General features: G+C 41.8%; 1 protein-coding gene across 15 annotated transcripts in view; it reads left to right on the plus strand.

Annotated features, from left to right (window-relative positions):
- The window catches only part of LOC138850199 (uncharacterized), a 458,403-nt gene that overhangs the window by 354,599 nt on the left and 81,449 nt on the right, over positions 1 to 22,355 (plus strand). For 4 of the 15 annotated variants that reach the window (XR_011389855.1, XR_011389860.1, XR_011389856.1 and 1 more), the window contains one exon: positions 6,137 to 6,238. The exons of 9 other annotated variants lie outside the window; for them this stretch is intronic. The gene's annotated coding sequence lies outside the window, so the exon portion shown is untranslated. The remainder of the gene's footprint in view (positions 1 to 6,136; positions 6,239 to 22,355) is intronic. 2 more of the 15 variants (XR_011389840.1, XR_011389850.1) reach the window with 1 other exon arrangement.

Below are 22,355 nucleotides of genomic sequence, written 5' to 3' on the forward strand. Positions count from 1 at the left end.
GAGAGAGGGAAAAATAGAGATTCTCCATCCATTAATCCATGCCCCAGATGGCCGCAACAGCTAGGGCTGAGCCAGGCCCAACCCAGGAACCAAGAGTGTCACCATAGGTGGCAGGGGCCCTACCACCTGGGTCACCCTTCACTGCTTTTCCCAAACCATTAGTGTGGAGCTGGATCAGAAGTGAAGCAATCAAGACATGAACCAGTGCTTTTATGGGATGCTGGCTTTACATGCTATGCCACGATGTTGGCCCTGGGTCCATACTCCTGATCACAACCCAAATTTGCCACTACTACAAATAAGTGGGTTTGACTTCATGGTCTTTTTTTTAATTTTAATTTTAATTTTTTTGACAGGCAGAGTTAGACAGTGAGAGAGAGAGAGACAGAGAGAAAGGTCTTCCTTTCCATTGGTTCACCCCCCAAATGGCCGCTACGGCTGGTGCACTGCGCTGATGCAAAGCCAGGAGCCAGGTGCTTTCTCCTGGTCTCCCATGCAGGTGCAGGGCCCAAGCACTTGGCCATCCTCCACTGCACTCCCGGGCCACAGTAGAGGGCTGGACTGGAAGAGGAGCAACCGGGACAGAATCCAGCGCCCCGACTGGGAACAGAACCCAGAGTGCCAGTGCCGCAGGAGGAGGGTTAGCCTAGTGAGCCACAACGCCAGCCATACTTCATGGTCTTTTGAAACCTGTCCAGCAGAAACAAAGACTTATAGTGGCAGAATTGCATGATGGTAGTAATATTATGCCTTCGTGCCTTAATTGTCATTTCTGCATGGAGGATTAAATACGAGCCTGGAACTCTCCTTTGCAATCAGTTAACATAAGCCATAATCACTAATAACATGAATATCCACAACACTGGCAAAACAACAAAACCATGCCTACTTCTTCCACAGATCTTCATGCACAGAAAAATTATTCGCACTTAGTAGTAGGTACTACTACATACATATTGCACAGGTGTATGTTTCTATGATTTATAAACAACTTGGGAAAATGAGAAATTGTTGGTATTTAAAAGGAAGAATTATGATTTTGGGATTTTTCACTATCGAGCAAGCTTGGTACTAGAAGTTATTAATGGTGCTGATTTATAAAGCTGTGGGGTTTTTTAAAATTTATTTTTAAATTTCCCCCTGCTTGCTTAGCAGTTCCAGTAATACCAACTGCTGTGTGTTGAGCCTCATTTCCAAGCATCCCTGAGTGTTGCTCTGATAGAGGAAATCCCTGTGGCTTCTTCTGTCCACAAGGGGGCAGTGCATGTTTATTCAAGCCAGGAGCTGATTTTGTTCTGAACAATACTGTCTGATAGTCTTTGTGTGGTCTTATTCCTTGGAGATGTCTTCATGGTGCTTGCAAATGTGGAATAAGAGTACTTTGTAACTACCTGCGTGACAAACAAATTATGCTCTTGTTTTGCTGAATATTTAAACAGTCAGGGTAAGAATCAGGTTCACCACTTGCAGGCTCACCCTGATACCACCCCATGTGGCTGGAAAGCAATGGCATGCATTTAATTAACTTTGCATTGAAGTCTCCTTGGATGAAACCCATCTGTTCATAAGCAGCTACCTTGGAGTTTATTCCACAGCTAGGATCCAGGCAGCACCCATGTTCACGAGTTAGGATTTCCATTACTCTTCAAACAGAATTGCAAGAGTATGGAGCGACCTCAGTGGCAGCCTTCCTGGGTGCTGCTACACCCAAGCAGCAGATCCAGAATACTCAGCTGTGGTTCCTCTGCTCTGCTGAGGCCCATTGCATGGATTTTTGAGGAGGAGTGGTAGGTGAGGAGCATCTCTCCAGCTGGTGAAGGATTACCCATCCATTTGGAATCAATATGTAGTTGCCTTGGAATTATTTCTATTTCTTCCAGGGAACAGTTTCACCAGTATGGCCAAGGTATTTTTGAAATTTCTTTCAAAGGCAATATTTTGAAATGATGCTGGTGTTAGAATTGGAATGAGATCACTTGGCCTGATGGAATAAGTCCTTACTTAGAGTGGCTGCTTGGCTTATTCACTTTGACTTCACTGCTGTCACTCCATTAATGTCTGTCTGTGTTTCCGAGTATTTCTTAGTTTCCTGAAAGTTTTTTTCTACTTGAAAATTCCATCCATTTTCTTGTCTGCTGAAACTCACATCACTGGTAAGGCTGCCATATTGTGCAGTTCCACAGATACCTTTCTTATTGTCCTCTATGTAAATGCCTCCTTGGAACAGCTGCAATTGGAAGCAGCTGGGATCAGAGATGGTCCCAGAAAGAAACCCTGGTGATTTCACAAGACAATGCAAGTGCCTCTTGATCGGGGGCTCAGAAACTATTCATTTTTAATCAGCTTTTTAGATGACCGTGATGCAGGTTATCAATGATTGACTCTGGGAAAGCATGTCCCTGCTAGAACATCCCTTTCATTATGGCAGGAGAATAAAGGTGGCACACTGGACAGAAGTGTCCTAGTGCCCATTTATGTCAATTCTGACTAAGGCACTGCGCTGGGCATGTGTAGTCCTCTCTGTTGAACGACTGAATTCTATCTACTGTCTCAGCAGTCAGCCTTACAGATGAGAATCTGAATCTCAACGAATATGAAATCATTCTCCTATAATCCAGTGACCTGAAAGTTTAAATTATATATGTTAATAGCCAGTCAAAATTGTATCTGGCCAGCTGGGCATGCTCTCAGTCTCCAGAGAACAAGTGCACCTCTTTGGGAGTGAAATGCAGCTCCATTTGTTGCCAGACAGTCTGAATTTTTCAAGTGATGCCAGAAAAATAATTTTTCGTCATGTAGAATTTCTTGGTATGTAAAAAACATTGAGGGGGCCTGGCACTGTGGCATAGTGGGCCAAGCCTCTGCCTCTGGTGCTAGCATTCCATATGGGCTTCAGTTCAAGTCCTTGCCCCTCCACTTCCTATCCAGCTCTCTGCTGTGGCCTGGGAAAGCAGTGGAGGATGGCCCAAGTTCTTGGGCCTTAGTACCCACGTGAGAGACTCAGAGGAAGCTCCTGGCTCCTGGCTTCAGATCAGCCCAGCTCCTGCCGTTGCGGCCATTTGGGAAGTGAACCAGCAGATGGAAGACCTTTCTCTCCGTTTCTCCCTCTCTCTCTCTGTAACTCTACCTCTCAAGTAAATAAAAAAAATATTTAAAGGAAAATTGACAATAAATATAAATTTATAAGAAGTACAATGTGGACTAAACAAAACCTCTCTCTGGGCCACATGCCACCTGTGAGCTACGGTTTGCAATCCCAATCTTATAATTGATGGCCATGGTTGGAATTGAGAAGGAAGAGACTTTGACTGTGGTAGAATAGTAGAAATGATACGAAATACGTGGTCAGGGGATTTAGTTTTAGTGTAATTTCTGTAATATACTAGCTAGGATATCTAGAGTAATTCATTTCACCTCTATCAATATTGTATCTGAAAAGAAAAATGGGAATAATGGTACCTTCTTCACAGAATTACTGCCAGGTTCAAATTACATACTCGTATCATTATTTTCCATACTTCAGTAATTCATAAACAACCTTCCCAATTTCTGCCGCAGCCGAGAACTTCTATTATTCACTTATTTCTACCCTCCTGTTTTATACACCTATAATATCTACATTGCTCTCCAATGATGTCTATTGAAACATGAGTTTAAATTAGCTACATGTTTTTCTCTTCAATGTATGATAAACCATGAATACTGTGGCTACATGCCTGTTAACACTTGACAGTCATCAATACTTGCATAAGATGAACATACCTGTAAAATAAAATTGCATATGAATTGATCTTATAGCTTCAGGAGTACGTTTACATAAATAATGACAATTACTTTTAGTAAGTAGCAGGAGGTTTATATTTATGAAAGCACTATCAAGGTAGGAGCTGCTCTTTTTTTTTTTTTCATCTTCAACTTGGTGCTTGCAATTCTTCTATCTTCTTTAAGAAAAATCATCATGGTGGGGGGGCGGCTGGTGCTGTGGCGTAGCAGGTAAAGCTGCTGCCTGCACTGCTGGCATCCCATATGAGTGCTGGTTCAAGTCCTGGCTGCTCCACTTTTGATCCAGCGCGCTACGAAGGCCTGGGAAAGCAGTAGAAGATGGTGCAAGCTCTTGGGATCCTGCACCCATGTGGGAGATCCCCAAGCAGCTCCTGGCTCCTGTCTTCGGATCGGCACAGCTCTGGCCATTGCCACCAGTTGGGGAGTGAACCAGCGGATGGAAGACCTCTTTCTCTCTCTCTGTCTGCCTCTCCTTCTCTCTCTGTGTAACTCTGACTTTCAAGTAAAATAAGTAAATCTTTAAAAAAATCAGCATAAGATCTGACCCAATAATGAAGAATGCACGTATTATCAGGTATTTCCTTCATTATTGATTGGTACATTAATAAGCATTTCAATTTTCTAGCATCTCATTTTAGTGGTAAGTCAATGAAAAGAAATATCTTAAAATAGATTTTTGTATTACATCGTTGGTGAGGCCTTAATATTACAAAGTTAGATGGTGAAGAAAATAACTTACCACATTCAGTTCGTAAGGCTGCTATGTGTTCAAGAATGCACTGGACATTTGTACCATGAATTGCAAGTATGGCAGAAAGCAAAGCAAGTCACTGGTCTTTGTTAAGATGAGATCAGGTAGAAAAAAACAGGTAATTAAAAATAATACGTTTACTGTATCAGGTGGTGATAAATGCTATGAAAAACAAAGATGGAAAAACAGTAGGGATTTGCTATTTTTCATAGGCATTAATCTGGGATGGACCGAATATCTCTATTTTATTAGTAAGGAAAGGGAGTAAGCGATGATGTTACCAAGCAAGAAAGTAGTCCAGTGAAAGAGGAATTACGTGGAAAGGCCCTGAGAAAGGTGCTGGCTCTGTGTGTGGAAACAACAAAGAATCTAGAACAGCTGGAGAAAGCTGAGTGAGGAGGGAAGGGTGGATAATGGGGGCACATCGTGTCGTCCCCTTCCAACTCTGAGAAGCCTTCGGGGATCTGAGCAAAGGAGTGACATGATCGGACGTGATTTGGAGCCATCTGTCTAGCTGTTATGTGAAAAAGAGGATGTAAGGGGACAAGAACAAAACGGGAAAACCTGTTCACAGCCCGTTGTCCTGCTGTAGTAATAGCTGATGTTGGTTTGGACTAAAATGATAGCAATAGAGGTCAGATTCCAAAGATGTTTTAGAAGGACAGAATATGGAAACTTGTAGTGAAATGGATATGGGATAAGAGAGAAAATAGTAAGGAATAAGTCCAAGGTTTTGGGTAGCATAAGAATAAAGTTTTGATTTACTAATACTTTTTTTTTGACAGAGTTAGAGAGAGAGAGAGAGAGGTCTTCCTTCCGTTGGTTCACCCCCCAAATGGCCGCTAAGGCCGGCACGCTGCGCCAATCTGAAGCCAGGAGCCAGGTGCTTCCTCCTGGTCTCCCATGCAGGTGCAGGAGCCCAAGCACTTGGGCCATCCTCCACTGACTTCCCGGGCCACAGCAGAGACCTGGACTGGAAGAGGAGCAACCAGGACTGAATCTGGCGCCCCAACCAGGACTAGAACCCGGGGTGCCAGCGCCGCCGGCAGAAGATTAGCCTAGTGAGCCGCGGCGCCGGCCGATTTCCTAATATTTTCATCTTTATTGTACTCCATTTTTTTTTATATGCCAGTCTGTTTCCCGAGGGTATCCCCATATAACTTACCTAGGTGGCAAAGACCAGTTAAGTTCATGGCTGCTTATGGAACTGCATATGATCTTGGCCATTAGTCATTGGCCACTTTTGGTACAGTGGCAGAAAACATAAATGAATGAGCTTAAAATACACAGGGAATAATGTTTGCCTTTGACCACAGTATTGCTCTGCTTGGTCCTTAATTGTAGAGATGTACATCCTGTTTCCTCAGAAAAGAACATTGGCTGGAAAGGTTGCATATCAAGCGAAATAAATCAACTTCAGTTATTTCTCCCTTTCTTTACCACTTTCTATTCCGATAAACCTAATCATGTGTTTCCTGGACACCAGGAGGCTCTCATTTTCTTCCTCTAAGTGCTATGCATTGTCATACTTGAAATATTGTGAGCAAGTCTACCAGAATATTCCCATAAATCCCAAGTTCCTTGTATTGCTTCCTTTTACAGCTGTGCAAACTGAGCTATGCATCCTGTACTTGAATTAACGAAGCTCATTGGCCTGGTAACACTGAGACTTGAAGCCGGGAACGTCAGACTAAGTACCAGGTAGTAAGTGTAGTGTTCCACTGTCTAATCCTTCTGTTCTAGCTGTCTCACATCAACAATAATCACTTTACTATAGCTTCTGTTAAAAACATTTTTTTTTTTTAGTCTCAGTTACTGAAAATTGTATTTATTTGTTTGCAATGTGGTGAGAGAGAGGATGGAATGGAGATATCCCCAGTGGTTCCACTGATTCAGCCCCTAAACCTGCAACAGCCAGGGCGGGGCCAGGCCAAAAATAAGCAGCAGAAACGTAATCCAGTTCCCCCATGTGGGTGGTAGAGACCCAGGTACTTGGGCCATTACCTGCTCCCTCGCAGGGTGTGTAATTAGCAAGAAGCTGGAATGGAGAATGGATATCGTATTGGAACCCAGGTAATCTGATAAAGGATGCAGATGTCTAACCCCCCCCCCCAAAAAAAAAATGTTATTTTAAAAAGTGCTGTTTCTGGAAAGGAAGACCTACCTCTGCTAGGAAGTCTTTGAACACTTAAGTGTTTCTGTGTGTCTTCCTGAAATACTAGGATACTAGAATCTGCCTAAAATATCACCTAGTGTCTGCTGCCCTCGATGTGAGGTCCTTGAGGCTGGGGCCAGTTCTTCAGATTTTTGTAACCCAGCATTGCTACTGAATACCTGTGTGTTTAATGCTTTGATCATATGAACATGGTTAGTTTCCTGTGCGCTTCCAGCACGGAGAATACAGCTGTATATGAAATGGGCATCTTGAATGAATAAAGAGAAAACAGAGTTTCAATTGCTCAAATTTCCATCTTAAAAACAAAGAGGTGGGTGGCATCTCCGGCCTTTGTCACCTCATGAATTTCCCCGGGAATGGAAGGCTTGCATTTGTGTCAGTTGAGTTTCTCTAGGATGCTCGCAAAGCTTGCGAGGTTCTGCTTTGCTTTTCATGGGCAAAGGCCAAGTCAGCAGGGAGATTGCTGCCATCCACCCGCAGCCTACTCGAAACGGCATGAAATTTTCATGTGCCTTCTTCTGGCCAGCCAACCCAGTGCTGAGCTTACATAAAAAATTCAACCCTCTGGCATCTGATGAATAAAATAATTCCTTGGCCAGGATATACTGGAGTCAGGGGGCAGGCTCAAAAGGCATCCAGCTGTCTGTAGACTCAGATTTCCTCTGTGGGGCACTATTTCTTTTCCATGCCCATCAGTAATTAGCCTTATGCCATTTGCTTATCTGGTGAGCCTTTGTAGTGGGAGGCAGCAGGATAGGATGACAAAAATACCAAGCTTAAAATCTGGAGACTTGCTTTATTATTCACTAATGTTGCTATCTCTCTGAATATTGATGCTTCCGAAAAATATGAGTAAAAATAACTTCAATAAATCTATACCTACTGGGGGCATTTCAGGAATCAAATGAGACAGAACACATGAAAGTATTTTAATCATAATAATATTTGCAAGCATTCTACAATGATGTCTCTTTGCAAGATGATCGTTGAGACAGTGAGGGGGGACAGAAGTGTACAGATAAGGAGATAGAGCGCACAATACATAGAAAGCACTTAGGTAAATGGCAAATGGTTAGCACAGCTGAAATAGTGGCTTCTGTTGTCCTTTTTGTTGTTAGGACACATCCTTCCCAGAATTATGATCGCATCTATGAAGTGAACAACTATTATCGTTTTTGAGTGTTTGCTAAATTCTTTTAAGTATAGACTTTTCTCAAGATGCTTATAGCACATTTGCCTGCCTCCGCCCTCTGTTGTCCTCTTCTTCCTCTTCCCTTTGCTCCTGCCCATGTATTCCTCTTATTTTACAGAGGAGAAGATGTGTTCTAGGCGAGGCAAAAGTAAGAGGTGGGGCTGAGGGTCAAACCCAAACCAACCTCAGAGCAGGTTTTTATTTTTAAAGATTTATGTGTTGCTGGCACCACGGTTCACTTGGCTAATCCTCTGCCTGTGGCGCCAGCACCCCAGGTTCTAGTCCTGGTTGGGGTGCCGGATTCTGTCCCGGTAGCTCCTCTTCCAGTCCAGCTCTCTGCTGTGGCCCAGGAGAGCAGTGGAGGATGGCCCAAGTGCTTGGACCCTGCACCTGCATGGGAGACCAGAAGGAGGCACCTGGCTCCTGGCTTTGGATCAGCACAGCACGCCGGCTGTAGCGGCCATCTGGGGGGTGAACCAACAGAAGGAAGACCTTTCTCTCTGTCTTTCCCTCTCACTAACTCTGCCTGTACAAAAAAAAAAAAAAAAAAAAAAAAAAAAAAAAAACTTTATGTGTTTAGTTTGAAATTTCGACTAGGGGGAGAGACGGAGAGAGCTCTTCAATTCACTCATTCGCTCCCCAGATGGCCTCAATGGCCAGCAGTGGGCCAGGTTGAATCTGGAAGCCAGGAGCTCCCTCCAGCCACCCATGTTGGTAGGGCCCTAAACACTTGGGCGGCCTTCTACTGCTTTTCCCAGGCCGTTAGCTGGGAACTGGATCAGAAGTGGAGCAGCAGAGACAAGAACTGGCACCCATTTTGGATGCTTGCGTGTATATAACAGCATTGGCCCTACCCTCAAAGCTCTTATACTACTTAACTATCAAACAGTGGCTGCTGATGCCATGTAACAACACCAAAAGAAATTGTAATAGAGCTGTCTACTTGAAATGACCCTAGAATGTTATATTAATATGTCTTTTGATTTATGAGATTATAAATGTATATTTTATTACCTTCATAAATGAAGACTCTGAGAGAGTCCCAAAGTGACTTATCAAGAAATTGCGTTATTTCTCGGATTTCTAGAGTTCTTGAAGCTCATCTTGTTTAAACCTGTCATTTCACAGAGATTTCGTCCTTCTTCAGTATTGAGCTAGTAAAGCCTTGAATGAGAAGTATAATGCAAGTGGACCCTTTTGCAAGAATAAAACAAATGAATTATAAAAGCCAGTGGGGAAACTGATTCACCTCTTGAAGCTAAAGACACAGACACTAGAGGGGGATAGAGTCTCATTGACCTCAGGCGGTCTGATGTTCCTCAGAGTGACTGTGAATGTTAAGACTTTTTGATCTGAAAATGATGTGGAGTGCCAGTGCTCCATCTCTAGTAGAGAAACTATGGTGTCTGCTATTATTTTTCTCCCTATCAAGATAAATTAGGCTTTAGAACATTTATTTTTCATGAAAACGCTAACAACTGTTCTTTCCTCATCTAAAAATGTATGCCTTGCCAATGAAAATTTGAGAACTGTTTTTTTTTTTTTTGCCTGCTGTCATTTCTGTCTCTCTGCAGTGACATGCTAATAATAATTTAAAAAATTAATAATTACTCTGAAACTCTCAGTCACTAGACCAAAAATAAAAAAAAAGATACCAAATTTGAGGCTGTCTTGAGATTTGGCAGACATCATTTCTTGTCATTGACTTAGGTGCTTCATCAAAGAGTTGGTTTTATAGCTTGGCGATGGCTCAGAGAGAAGTCCAGTGCACATGAGATGTGGGTGCTGCATCTGAACATGCCACTGAGTCTCTTAGTGTAGGAGAAAAATACATACTCAGGGTGGTGACAAGTGCTAGACAAAGGAAGCATAATAATACTTCTGCAGAGAACATGCACACAGCCTATTGTGGGGGAACAAACGGAACTGTCCGCAGCACTGGACCAAACCCAGGAATTTGTACAAAGCCATCTGGAATAGTTAGGTCTTCACAGTGGTAGCAGTCGTACTTCCTCCAAGAGGTCTGATTGCTGGTCTTGTTAACAGGGAGGAGTCAGTGATCAGTGTGTTTAATCACAGCCTGACAACAGCTTCTAGTAAATATGGACTAAAGGGAGGAAACACATTTTAAACATGAATCAGTGTTTTATAATATTGCAAAAGTTTTCTGTCTTGCTTCTTCCTTCCTAATATCCCAACCCAGGCAGCCTTTTTGATTTTTCTAGCCAGTATCTGATTTTTCCTCACAGAAGCCAGTGAAGTAGGAGTTTACCAGTTTTAAAAAGGGCATTCAAATCCCGAGAACACAGAGATGTTGACTTGATGAAAATGTGTGAGAATCAGTAGCCTATGAATGGGGCCAAATTTGGGCAAGATGAGGTAGTCACTTGTTGATAGGGTATGTGAATTCAATAAATACAAGTCCATTCAGGGCAGTGTATCTGTGAGGTTCATTCAGAACTATTACAGGCAGGGCTGATAGTTTTACAACTAGTTCAGGTGTTGTCTCTGAGTATTTTGGTATACACATATACACAAACATAAACACACAGAATTTTAAAGGCAGTTTAACTAAATAGAGTTTTGCTTGGTGTCAGTACAGGTGCTTCATACACATTGTTGTATTCCCAGTCCTCAATGTGATGCCTTTATTAACCTTTAGATATTTTAATTTATGGCATCTGGCCTACATAGTAGGTAATTTATCAGATTTATTTCTTCCAGTCAGAAGTAATGTGGGCAGAATGGGGAATGTGTGCTTTGTGGAAAACAATGCCAGGGTCTTGAAAGGAAGTAGTTGTTTGCAAAAAGAAAGGCATGAGATCTCCTTTACAGAGAAACCATTAGCTCTTCTTTTATAGATAGAAAACTGAAGCCTAATGTTATAATTAGAAGCAAATAATAAGCCAATTGTGGCTAAACTTGGAGCTTAAACAATAGAATCTCCACTTGTTGTTTTTCTCGCACCATGCTAGAAGCTGGGTTGAAGACAAGTGTTTTCTAAATTTAAATGCTTACTTAGAGTTCATACTAATAGGAGAATTTAAGTTCTCTCGGGAAAAAATGATATTCATGGTTAACGTTGATGGTAACAACTTGAACCAAACATGACATAGAAAAGTATGACCTGAATCAGTGGAGGAGCCAAACCAAAAGACAATCATATGGCCACTGTCTGGTAGTTGCTTAGCTCTGAGGCACTAGACAGTCTGTTTCAATTATTCTGATGCTGTCTCTCATTAAATGTATGTTTTGTGTTACTTTGTATTGGCTGAAAGAAAAAGGTGTCCTCACTATCTCCCTATTTTTTGTGCTCTATTCTCTGATTATCAACATCTTTATTTTGTATCCTTTTTGCAGCAAGAATTTATAATGCTTAAGAGCATTTGGGTATAGGGGAGAATGTTGACATTAGCAATGATTCAATGACTAAATTGACACAAATTTATTGTGACTGCAGGTCACTGCACTGACATCAATTCTCTCAAGCAAAATTGCTTTATCAAAATAAAAATCAGTGAGGAAAAATTCCTTGTCTATTTCCTTTCGCTCAAAGGAATTATTCCTGGACCTTCTGAAACAGAGTGCTGAATGTTTCTGTATGTAATTATTCCTCTAGAAAAATAATTTTCAACTAGATTCATGAATTGTGAAAGGAAGCTGCCAGTGAAGAATATCTGATTTTGTGGTTGCAAATAAAACATTATCTCTTTGTGAGACTGTGGTGTTCAGAATGAACTGAAGCTACTGCACTTTGAGTTCAGCAGCACTTGAGTCCATTTCTAAGTCCAGTGGGTCTCAAACTTGTGTGCATCAGAACAAGCAAGAAGAGTTTGAAATGCATGCTGGTAGCTACCTCCAGGCCAGTGTCTCTGAGTAATTCTGGGATGAGCCATGGAAATTTGCATTTTTTATATGTTCCCAGACACTCTAATTGTATTGACCCAAGGATCACACTTTGATAAAACATTTATATTATACTTTAAAAATTCCTTTTACTTCATTCATGGGGTTCATTTAAACTTCATGGGGTTCAAATGAACTTCATAAAACAGAGAAAGCTGGCCTTTGCCATACTCCATATTCTAATCTTTAGTATTGGTTTCAATGATCCAAAATGTTTTTTAATACTGGCCCATGTGATGGGAACAAAAATAGGGCATGAGAATATTTTTATTGGATGTAGATAGGGTATAATTTAGTCTGAACATCTTTGCCTGGAATTCATGGTCTCCATGACTTGGACCCAGTGTCTTTGCTCTTTTTTCCAAGTTACCTCTTTTCTTTTCTTTTTTTTTTTTTTTTTTTTTTTTGACAGGCAGAGTGGACAGTGAGAGAGAGAGAGACAGAGAGAAAGGTCTTCCTTTTTGCCGTTGGTTCACCCTCCAATGGCCGCCGCTGCAGCCGGCGCACCGCGCTGATCCGATGGCAGGAGCCAGGATCCAGGTGCTTTTCCTGGTCTCCCATGGGGTGCAGGGCCCAAGCACCTGGGCCATCCTCCACTGCACTCCCTGGCCATAGCAGAGAGCTGGCCTGGAAGAGGGGCAACCGGGACAGAATCTGGCGCCCCAACCGGGACTAGAACCCGGTGTGCCGGCGCCGCAAGGTGGAGGATTAGCCTATTGAGCCACGGCGCCGGCCCCCAAGTTACCTCTTTTCAAGGCTGTAAAGCACCTTGACTTTTCTCAAATGAGGCAGATAATTGTCTACGTCCAGACAACAAGTTATTGAAGCTATTCTTCCATCTCTTCTTAATAAAATTGTATCTGTCAGGATTCAGTTAATGTTACCTCTTTTGGAGAACCTTCTATTCCTTCTTCACATAGTAAGTGCTACACAAGAATTTCCCGAGTACAATGACAGCCTTGTGGAGAGAGGACTGTGTGTGTTTATTGTTTGATGGGAGGTACCCAGGTAAGTGAGAGAAGCTATTGGTAGGTCTCAAAACAAGATATTACTTTGCCTATCTTTTACATTCTATTAACAAAATATTTATCTTTTTGAATTTGACTTAGAGTTGACAAAAAGTAATTTTCTATACTTATAGGACACACTATGAGAGTTTGATAAATGTATATATTATAGCATGGGTATATCAAGTTAATCAGCATAGCAATAACTTCAAATGTATGTCATATTTTGTGATGAGAACATTTACGGTCGTGTTTTTAAGCTATTTTGAAACATTCAGGGATTGGCACAATTGGGTTAAACCACCAGCTATGACAGCAGCATCTCACATCAAAGTGCTAGCAGTCCTCGCTGCTCTGAACTAACGTGTCTGTCCCAGCCCTTGCTATTGTAGCCATTTGGGGAGTAAGACAGCAGATTAAAGATAATCTCTCTCTCTCTCTCTCTCTCTCTCTCTCTTTCTCTTTCTCTCTCTCAATCAATCTCCCTTCCTCCCTCTCCCTCTCTTCCCCCCACCCTGCCGCCTCCACATCCCTCCCTTTCCCTCCCTCTTTTCATTCAGTTACTCTGCCTTTCAAATAGATTCATTTTTTTTAAAGTGTGCATGGGCACTTCTGTTTTGATATTTTGGTTATTGTGAATAATGCTGCAATAAACATATGCTTACTTTAATTGCTTGGCATATGAGGGGGTATTCAAGCTGTCCATGGATAATGCATTTTTTGAAAAAAAATATGCATGAATTACAAAAAAATTGTACCCAAATTGGCCTTGTCATTCCATTTTGCCACAAGATTTTTGAAGTACTCTCAGGTACCCAGAAGTGGAATTGCTGGATCATATGGTAATTATATTTTGAGTTTTTTTGAGAAATCTTCACGCTGTTCTCCAAAATAGCTATGCCAATTTAGAATATCACCAACATTGTACAAGGGTTTCTTTCCTTTTCTCCAAATCCTTACTAACAGTTGTTATCTTTCATATTTTTGGTAACAGCTATTATAACAGGTGTGAAGAGGCAGCTCATAGTGGTTTTAATTGGTATTTTTCTGATCATAAGAGATATTGATCTTTTTTTCATATATCTGGCCTTTTTAATGTTACCTTTGGAGAAATGTCTTCAATTTCTCCTTTTATTTCTTCCTTACCCCACAGTTGTTTAGGAACACATTCTTTGATTTCCATGTACTAATTTTTTCTAGTATCTTTATTTTTAAATTTTATTTAAGGTATACAAATTCCATGTATCCCATACATGCAGATTCAGGAACACAGTATTACTGTCCACCCCACCCTCCCTCCCTTCTTCATCTTCTCCTTCCTACTCCCATTCTTATTGTTTACAACTACATATTTTTAGTTAACTTCATACTCTTTTTTTAAATGATTTATTTTATTTATTTGAGAGGTAGAGTTACAGAGAGAGGTACAGAGAGAGAGGACTTCCATCCGCTGGTTCACTCCCCTAGATGGCCGCAAAGGTCAGAGCTGCACCGATCTGAAACCAGGAGCCAGGAGCTTCTTCTGGGTCTCCCATGTGGGTACAGGGGCCCAAGGACTTGGGCCATCTTCTACTTTCCCAGGCCACAGCAGAGAGCTGGATGGGAAGAGGATTAGCCAGGACTAGAACTGGCGCCCATATGGGATGCCAGCACTTCAGGCCAGGGCTTTAACACACTGCGCCACACCACCGGCCCCTAACTTTATACTCTTAAGATTAACCCTACTCTGAGTAAAGAGTTCAACAAATAATATGAAAAAAAAAAAAACAAACCACTCTACCAACAGTAGAGACAAAAGCCGTTAAGAATCATCATATCTCCAAGTGTCAATTGGATTCCTCTAGATTACATTTCAGGTACTCTACTAGTTAGAACAGATCAGGGAGAACATATGGTATTTGTCTTTTTGGGACTGGCTTATTTCACTAAGTTTCGTGGTTTCCAGTTGAATCCATTTTGTTGCAAATGACAGGATTTTTTTTTTTTACCACGGTGTAGAAATTCCATAATTTTTCCATCGAGTCTTCAGTTTATGAACATCTGAGTTGATTCCATATCTTAGCTATTGTGAACTGAGCTGCAGTAAACATGGGAGTACAGATCATTCTCTCATATCTCTCATACTCTGATTTCTTTTCATCTGAGTAAATTCCCAGGAGTGGGATGGCTGGATCATATGGTAGGTCTATTCAGATTTCTGAGGTCTCTTCATACTGTCTTCCAAAGTGGCTGTACCAGTTTACATTCCCACCCAGTGGATTAGGGTACCTTTTTCCCCACATCCTCACCAGCATTTAGTGTTTGTTGATGTTTGTATGAGAGCCATTCTGATGGGGATGAAGTGAAACCTCATTGTGGTTTTGATTTGCATTTCCCCGATGGCTAATTTTTCAAGTTTCCGTTAGCCATCCTCCGCTGCCCTCCCGGGCCACAGCAGAGAGCTGGACTGGAAGAGGAGCAACCAGGACTAGTACCTGGCACCCCAACCGGGACTAGAACCTGGGGTGCCAGCACCGCAGGTGGAGGATTAGCCAAGTGAGCCACAGCACCAGCCTGTTCTTTAAATTTCATTATTTCTTTCCTCCTTGAGTCTGGCTTGTTGTTGTTTTTCTAGGTTTTTAAGATGCATTGAGCTCATTGATTTAGTACCTTCCCAACTTTTTGATACAGGCAACATTTGCTATAAACTTTCCTCTTAATACTGCTTTTGCTGTATCCTCTAATTTTTGATATGTCTACAGTAAAGTGAAATCCCTATCAAAGTTCCAATGTCTACAATATTGCTAGCATCAGTCTTATTTTCTGTTTTTATGTTTATTATGGACTTACAGCAGAATTAAATTTTAAATGTCTTTAGTTCTATGAACCTGTGTATACAATAATGTAGCTATTGCCAAAATCAGGTTATAGGCCAATTCTATTACATTTTTTAACTTTTGTTTAGTAGATATAAATTTCCAAAGTACAGTTTATGGATTACAATGGCTTCCCCCCCCCCCCATAACTTCCCTCCCACCCGCAACCCTCCCATCTCCTGCTCCCTTTCCCATTCCATTCACATCAAAATTCATTTTCAATTATCTTTATATACATATATTAGGTAAAGATTTCATCAGTTTTCCCCCACACAGAACACAAAGTGTAAAGTACTGTTTGAGCACTAGTCATAGCATTAATTCACATTGAACTACACATTAAGGACAGAAATCCTACATGAGGAGTAAGTGCACAGTGACTCCTGTTGTTGACTTAACAAACTGACACTCTTGTTTAAGGCATCAGCAATCTCCCCAGGCTCTAGTCATGAGTTGCCAAGGCCATGGAAGCCCCCTGAGCTCACCGACTTTGATCTTATTCCGACAAGGCCATAGTCAAAGGGGAAGTTCTCTCCTCCCTTCAGAGAAAGGTACCTCCTTCTTTGATGACCCGTTCTTTCCCCTGGGATCTCACTCGCAGAGATCTTTCATTTAGGTTTTATTTTATTTTATTTTGCCAGAGTGTCTTGGCTTTCCATGCCTAAAATACTCTCATGGGCTCTTCAGCCAGATCTGACTGCCTTAAGGGCTGATTCTGAGGCCAGAGTGCTGTTTAGGACATCTGGCATTCTATGAGTCTGCTGTGTATCCCGCTTCCCATATGGATCATTCTCTCCCTTTTTGATTCTATCAGGTAGTATTAGCAGACACTAGTCTTGTTTATATGATCCCTTTGACTCTTAGACCTATCAGTGTGATCAATTGTGAACTGATACTGATCACTTTGACTAGTGAGATGGCATTGGTACATGCAACCTTGATGGGATTTTTGTATTGAAATCCCCTGGCACATTTCTAACTCCACCGCTTGGGGCAAGTCAGCCTCAGCATGTCCCAAATTTTACATCCCCTCCCTCTCTTATTCCCACTCTTATATTTAACAGGGATCACTTTTCAGTTAACTTTAAACACCTAAGAATAACCAATTCTGCTACTTTAAGAGCTCTTTCATAATGTCTTTTTTATATTGACATCCTGCGTAAATTTGTAATTCCTGGAAATGACTAATCTGCTCTGTATTAGTTTTATCTTTTTAAAAATTATATGTAAATGGAATGATATAGATATTACATGGATTAGTATGTTTTAAAATAGTTAATGTAAGAGTGATACCCTAGATTTACCAAGATATTTACCATTTCTGTAGCTCTTGATTCATTGTTGATGTTTTCAGTTTGCTTGGTAGATGATCACTCCCTTTTTCTGAGGATTTTCCTTTAGCAATTCTTTCAGAGCCACAGATTGTCTTATTTTCCATTCATCTGGGAATGTTTTCATTTTCACTTTACTCCTGAAGGATATTTTCTCTGGATATAAAATTCTTTTTTCACAATTGTTTTCTTTAAGAACTTCAAAATTCTCTTGTGTTTCCTACATGGCTCAATGTGACTGATGAAAAATGTAGAACCATTTAGATTTCTGCATACCTATAAGTAGTGCTTCATTTTATTTTAGTTGCTATGTTTCTCTCTCTGCTTAGTTTTCAGTAGTTTGGTTTTGATCTGTCTTATAATTGATTTTTTTGTTGTTGTTGAGGATTTTTTGAGATTACTGAAATAGTAGGTATATGTTTTTCCACATATTTAAGAACTTTTCTATCATTATGTCAAAGGATAGATGATTATTTAGCTAATTTTATTAACACTTTGGCTTTTTTTTAAAGATTTATTTATTTGAAAGAGTTACACAGAGAGAGGAGAGGCAGAGAGAGAGGTCTTCCATCCGGTGGTTCACTCACCAGATGGCCACAGTGGCCAGAGCTCGCAGATTGGAAGCCAGGAGCCAGGAGCTTCTTCCGGGTCTCCCACGCGGGTGCAGGGGCCCAAGGACTTGGGCCATCATCTACTGCTATCCCAGGCCATAGCAGAGAGCTGGGTTGGAAGTGGCGTAGCCGGGACTAGAACCGGCGCCCATATGGTATGGGGGTGCTTCAGGCCAGGGCGTTAACCTGCTGTGCCACAGCGCCAGCTCCACACTTTCTGTTTTTATTTGAATGGTGGAGTAGGAGTGTGAGAAATATGCGTATCTTCCATATACTGCTTCATTCCTGAAATGCCTGCAACTGCCAGAGGTGGGCCAGGTGGAAGCTCGGAGACAAATTCTCCATCCAGGTCTCCCATGTGAGTGATGGGGACTCAAGTACTTGTGTCATCACTTGGTGCCTCTCAGGTTGTTCATTAGCAGGAAACTCGATGGAAAGCAGAGGCTGGGTTTGAACCCACGCACTAAAAAGAAAGTGGGTACCCTAAATTGCTGGCTAGTCTAATGAAGCACAACACCTGCACGTAAGCTATGTTTATAGTCACTGTTTTGTTATCTCCTTTGTGCCGCTGACCTCTTAACTGAGTTTTTATACTTGTGTTTCATAGTTGTGTCTTTCCATTCAGTTGTTGATTTCCCATTCTTTTGTGGGATTGAAAAAACTATTCTAGTGCTTTCAACAGTGCTCACAACTTCTTGGGACATCATAGCTTTTTTCTCTTTGACAGATAATTTCAGTATGTTTATTCTGGCAGTGATGTCTCTTAATTGTTTTTGTTTTCCATGTGAAGTGAGATGTTTCGAATTCTGTAAACACTGTATGATTTCCGAATGCAGTTTAGTTTTTCAGTATTATGAGACTAGTTCTTATGTATGTCTTATAGAGGATTTAATTATATATGTATTTAACATTTATTCAGTGTCGTGGGATTTGGGCCACAAGTTTTGAGCACTTTCTCATGATTGTGGTCCCAGTGTCCGTTTTGTTGTACAGGCTTTTTTGGTACTATTCGCATCTATTGTCCACCTGTGGGGACCTGGGAGAGTTAGCTTGTTCTCGACAGTTCTCTGAGACTACGTGTGCTGCTTGTGGTGAGACTTGTACTTGGGTAGCATGAGATGGAGTGGAGAGTTCTTGAAATACTTTGTGCAGGATTTCCTTCTCTCCCCCTGTTACCTCCCAGGTGTATCTGTTTCCAGGGACCTTGTTTTCAATGATCTGGCCAAAAATCTGAGGCTTCCATTACCTATCTCTGCCATCTCCATTTCCTGCAACAGTGCCAGGACCCAGGGTAGAGAGATGAGAGAACACAGCACAGAGTCCATCAATACTGGGTTTGTAGTTCTCTAAACACAGAGGAGACTTCTTCCCTCATGGTTCTGGATCTTGTGGTTTTGTTGCTGCCACTGCCATGACATTACTTGGAGACTAGGGCGTAAAACAACAAATAATGGAAGAAAAAGGGAGAGACAGTGCATCTTACTACTGCCCCCTTGCTCTCTGCAAGTCACGGCTAGAACTCTTCTCCTGATCTCTCTGTGTCCATGTGGGTCCACACACAGCAGTTTCGAACGTTTGCAGGACTGGTATGAGGGTGTCCTTTCATTTCCGGTTGGGTGATCTTTTATATTCTGAAGTTTTCTTCCTCAGTCTGCCTGCTACTAGTTACTGGTCAGAATCTTCAATCACTGCTGCATGTGTTTTGCCCAAGTGTTGCAGCTTCATTTAGTGGGAAAGTTAGAATAGCATTGGATTATGCTGACTGACCCAGTCCTCAGATATCCCAGTAGTAAGATGAGTTTTCCTCTTGAGGCACATTTAAGGTTTGGAAGCCTCATTGTTTATGTATGACTCAGTTTCATCACTGACTGAGATGGCTTTATGACAAGATAGTGTTTTCCAGTTTTTTGTGGGGTCCATAGTGGTTAGGAGAATGCTATGTATATCACTCAATTTTAGTAAAAAAATATTTGTTGAATCAGTGGCTACATAAAATTAAATTGCTTTACCACTGGATAATTCTCATTAAATCAGTCTTGGAAATCTAGATAGATCGAATATGATTAATAATAAGATAAAATAATCATCATCCATCCATGTCTTTACCATGAAATCAAGGAATGATCTGTACCTAAGTCAGTTCCTGTTCTAACAGAAAGAATGAACATTTTTAGTAGATGGTGGCTAATGTTAGTAAAAATAATGTTCAAGATTGGCTCCTTAAGGAGAAATTGTTAAAATGCCTTGATAGGGTGCTTTTATCCTTAAAATTGCATGAAGTATGTCCAGCTAAGGGTTCAACCTTGAAAAGTGCCTATTGGTGGAGGAATAATTAAAGGACCAGGAACTGAGTGTTAGCTGCAGCAGGACGCCACAGCCCATACTGGAGTACCTGGGTTTGCTTCTCAGCTCTGTTTCTGGTTCCAGCTGCCTGCACACCCTGGAAGGCATCAGGTGTTGCTCAAGGGGTTGCATCCAGGCCACCAATGTGTAAGGCCTGGACTGAGTTCCAGTGTCCTGGCTTCAGTTTGGCCAAACCCTGATTATAGCAGGAATTTAGTGAGAAAACTAGCAGCTTTTTTTTTTTTTTTTAAGGAATAGACCAAAAAACTTCAGAATTAGGTTTATTAAGTAACATGTATTTAAAATATTTATCAAACTCCTACACAATGCAGAGTTCCTGTTAAGAGGATTAGGATGCAATAATGAATGAACTAGCTACTTATCCCTAAGATGGAGATTCACAATGGGTCAGGTATCAAATATTTTAGGCTTTTTTTTTTTTTTTAAGATCAACTCATCTCTACCAAAGTCACACAGCTTTGTTGTAGTGTGCAGCACGCAGACACCGTTGGATGGGAATGGCTGTCTTTTTTTTTTTTTTTTTTTTTTTTTTTTGACAGGCAGAGTGGACAGTGAGAGAGATAGAGAGAAAGGTCTTCCTTTGCCGTTGGTTCACCCTCCAATGGCCGCTGCGGCTGGCGCACTGTGCTGATCCGAAGGCAGGAGCCAGGTACTTATCCTGGTCTCCCATGGGGTGCAGGGCCCAAGTACTTGGGCCATCCTCCACTGCACTCCCGGGCCACAGCAGAGAGCTGGCCTGGAAGAGGGGCAACCGGGACAGAATCCAGTCCCCCGACTGGGACTAGAACCCGGTGTGCCGGCGCCGCAAGGCAGAGGATTAGCCTAGTGAGCCGCGGTGCCGGCCGGGAATGGCTGTCTTTTAACAAATGCATTAAAACACAAGCAGACTAGGTTGGACCTATTAGTTGTAGTTTGACGGTCCCTTTCCTAAAAACATGATTGTAGTTGAGAAAAAAGGACACTGAATAAAAATTTTTAATAAGATATCAAAGGGGGCCGGTGCTGTGGAGCAGTGGGTTAACATCCTGGCCTGAAGCGCCGGCATCCCATATGGGCACTGGTTCGAGACCTGGCTGCTCCACTTCTGATCCAGCTCTCTGCTGTGGCCTGGGAAAGCAGTAGATGATGGCCCAAGTCCTTGGGCCCCTACACCCATGTGGGAGATTGAGAAGAAGCTCCTGGCTCCTGGCTTCAGATAGGCGCAGCTCCGGCCGTTGTGGCCAGTTGGGCAGTGAGCCACCAGATGGAAAACCTCTCTCTGTCTTTCTGTCTGTTTGTCTCTCTCTCCACTCTCTGTGTAACTCTGACTTTCAAATAAATAAATCTTTAAAAAGAAAGATATTAAAGAATAATGCTGATACTATTAAAAGCTACTGAGGAAATACAAGTAAATTACTTAACCTCATCAAGAAACAATGCTAAGAGAAGTTTTCGTAGCAGAGGCAATGTCTGAGATAAATTCTGAAATGAAAGAGTAGTTAGGTGAAGAATGATCACAAAGAAAATGGGGTGGCAGTGAAAGCAGTTGCTTAGGAAGAAAGAATGTGAACCAAGGTGTGGAGAGAATTACATGTAGATTGGGATATTCTGAAACTTAGGGAATGCCAAGACTGACTTTTTTTTCTAAGCATATGGAGTGTTCAAGTGAGAGAGCAGAGTGGGAAAGTAGGTCAACAGGGATTCACTGAAGGGTCTTAGAACATCACCACACTGAGGTTGTCATTTTATATAAACAGCTTTGGTGGCCATGCATAATAGGGTAGCAGAGGAAGCTCAAGGCCATGGCACCATCTGGAGGCTGTGTAGAAGGTGAGCAGTTGGGTAAAAAAATAAAAATCCAAAAATTAGTGAGCTACAAGGATTGATCACATGAAAGTTTGTTTGTTTCTTTCTAACTAACTAACTAAGTTACACAAAGAGAGAAGGAGAGGCAGGGAGGAGAGAGGGAGAAAAGTCTTCCATCTACTGGTTCAATCTCCCAGTTAACCAAAATGGCCAGAGATGAGCTGATCTGAAGCCAGGAGCCAGGAGCTTCCTCTGCTCTTCCCACAGAGGTGCAAGGACTTGAGCCATCTTCCACTGCTTTCTCAGGCCATCTGCAGGGAGATGGATAGGAAGTGGAGCAGAAAGGACTCGAACCGGCACCATAGGTGGTGGCTTTACCTAATATGTCCCAGCACTGGTCCCTCATGAAAGTTTGCATTGCATGCAAAGCCAAGGGAAAGATGAAAGTCAGGTATGACTCCTTGTTTTACAACTTGATAGTGTCACAAAATGACATTAAGAATATTGGTAGGAAACAGGGATTTAGCCGGCGCCATGGCTCAATAGGCTAATCCTCTGCCTGTGGCGCTGGCAGACCGGATTCTAGTCCCGGTC

The sequence above is a fragment of the Oryctolagus cuniculus genome, chromosome 6 (assembly GCF_964237555.1).
Source record: "Oryctolagus cuniculus chromosome 6, mOryCun1.1, whole genome shotgun sequence".
Taxonomy (NCBI): Eukaryota; Metazoa; Chordata; class Mammalia; order Lagomorpha; family Leporidae; genus Oryctolagus; species Oryctolagus cuniculus.